Below are 2500 nucleotides of genomic sequence, written 5' to 3' on the forward strand. Positions count from 1 at the left end.
AGTAGTAGTAGTAGTAGTAGTAGTAGTAGTAGTAGTAGTAGTAGTAGTAGTAGTAGTACTTCCTTCCAGTAATTATACATGTAATATGTACGTATACACATAATATAACAGTCTAGCCGAAATCTTTCAATATCTTGATTAGTTAAGGGGATTCCATTAGATTGTAAAAGAATATACATTAGACTCTTTTATGAAAGAGAGCCATCTCTAGGATGTATTTCAGTTTAATAAATAAAATGAATACATAAAATTCATTTTATTCATTCAATAGGGGAATATTTTTCTCAACGGTCTATTCCAAGGGAAGATTGGAATAATCCAGGCGTCAGTCGCAGTTCAGCGCCGGTAATTGAACTAGGGCGAGGTTGTTAGCTCAAGACTCCACAGTCATGCGGCGGGCGATAGAACTAGGTAACTTTCGGGGACGAAGCAAAGACCGCACCTCTGAGCCACGCTGCTCAATTTAATTGAAGGTCACCCATTATTCAACTGAGGAGAATTTAAATTCTCTTATATGAAATTTTGTTAAGTAGAACTGTGAAAGGATAGGTACTAGAACAATGTTAATTAATTTTACCTGCAGAAATTGTGTTTAAATTTGTTGTAGCTACCGATAGTATGCATGATGGACATAGCGACACACGATGAGAAAAACGTCTGTGTACCAGCATCAGTCCAGACCTTAGAAAAATAAAATTATAATTTAAAAAATAGAGATTTTCTGAGCGTTTTCATCTAAGAAATAATCGCTAACGTAGTTAAATTACTTATTCAAGGTGTTCAAATCTAATATCGATACTAAATCTCTCGACAATTATGGTTACGATATTGACCTTATAACAGGAAGTTATCAAACATAACTACCAAAGAGCCCAAGTGGGGCTTCCCCACTAAGGCTCTAGACAACTCTGGTATCGATATTGGCCGTATAACCGTATAACAGGAAGTAATAATAAAAAAACTACAAGATTGCCCAAAACTAAAATCGGTACTAAAGTTCTAGACAACTCAAGTACCGAAATTGACTCTGTAATTGGAAATAATAAAAAAAAGAAACAAGAATGGGTCACAAGTCAGCATTGGTACTAAGGCTCTGAACAACTCTGGTACCCAAATTGACTCTGTAACTGGAAATAATTTAAAAAAAGAAACAAGAATGGGTCACAAGTAAACATTGGTACTAAGGTTCTGAACAACCCTGGTACCTAAATTGACTCTGTACCTGGAAATAATAAAAAAAAAAAGAAACAAGAATGGGTCACAAGTAAGCATTGGTACTAAGACTCTGAATAACTCTGGTACCCAAATTGACTCTGTAACTGGAAATAATTAAAAAAAAAGAAACAAGAATGGGTCACAAGTAAGCATTGGTACTAAGACTCTGAATAACTCTGGTACCCAAATTGACTCTGTAACTGGAAATAATTAAAAAAAAAGAAACAAGACTGGGTCACAAGTAAACATTGGTAATAAGGCTCTGAACAACTCTGGTACCGAAATTGACTCTGTAACTGGAAATAATAAAAACAAGAAACAAGAATGGGTCACAAGCCAGCATTGGTACTAAGGGTCTGGACAACTCTGGTACCCAAATTGACTCTGTAACTGGAAATAATTAAAAAAAGAAACAAGAATGGGTCACAAGTCAGCATTGGTACTAAGGCTCTGAACAACTTTGGTACCCAAATTGACTCTGTAACTGGAAATAATTAAAAAAGAAACAAGAATGGGTCACAAGTCAGCATTGATACTAAGGCTCTGAACAACTCTGGTACCCAAATTGACTCTGTAACTGGAAATAATAAAAAAAAGAAACAAGAATGGGTCGCAATTCAGCATTGGTACTAAGGCTCTGAACAACTCTGGTAACGATGTTGACCTTATAGCAGGAAGTAATAATTTAAAAAACTGCAAGTGGTCCCAAGCAAGAACGCTACTAAAGCTCTGGACAACTTTGGTACCGACTTTGGCCTTATGACAGGAAGGAATAAGAAAATATTAAAGGGGTTTCTAGTCAGCATCGATACTAAATCTCTCAACAACCCTGGTATGGATATTAACCTTATAACAGGAAGTAATCAAAAAAGCTACAACAGTGCCCAAGCTAGCATCGGTACTTAAGCTCTAGACAGTTCTGGCACCGATATTGACTCCTTAACAGGAAATAGTAAAAATAACTCTACAAGGCTTCACTATCCAGCATCGATTCTAAACCTCTAAACATCCCTGGTATGGATATTAGCCATGTAACAGAAAGTAATCAAAAAAGGCTCTAGACAACTCTGGTTCTGACATTGACATTATAACATGAAGAAATAAAAAAAAATAGCAAATGGTTCCAACCATGAACGGTACTAAGCATCTAGACAAATTTACTACTGATATTGACCTTATAACAGTTAGTAATCAAAAAACATAAAAATACATGTAGTCACTGGGTGACTGGTTTTTGAAGAAACTGCTGCTCGGATGTTTTAAAAAAAGTTAAATTTAAAGATTT

At 35.5% G+C, this 2500-nt stretch overlaps 1 pseudogene across 1 annotated transcript in view; it reads right to left on the bottom strand.

Moving 5' to 3' along the window:
* LOC144960283 (sodium- and chloride-dependent taurine transporter-like) overlaps positions 1-2500 on the bottom strand; it is a 52477-nt pseudogene that overhangs the window by 26345 nt on the left and 23632 nt on the right. Inside the window, exon 7 of the transcript XR_013642822.1 lies at positions 578-681. The product of XR_013642822.1 is annotated as a sodium- and chloride-dependent taurine transporter-like (transcript). The remainder of the gene's footprint in view (positions 1-577; positions 682-2500) is intronic.

Source organism: Berghia stephanieae, chromosome 15, assembly GCF_034508935.2.
Source record: "Berghia stephanieae isolate SIO BIC M18660-M18661 chromosome 15, UCSD_Bste_1.3, whole genome shotgun sequence".
Classification (NCBI taxonomy): domain Eukaryota; kingdom Metazoa; phylum Mollusca; class Gastropoda; order Nudibranchia; family Aeolidiidae; genus Berghia; species Berghia stephanieae.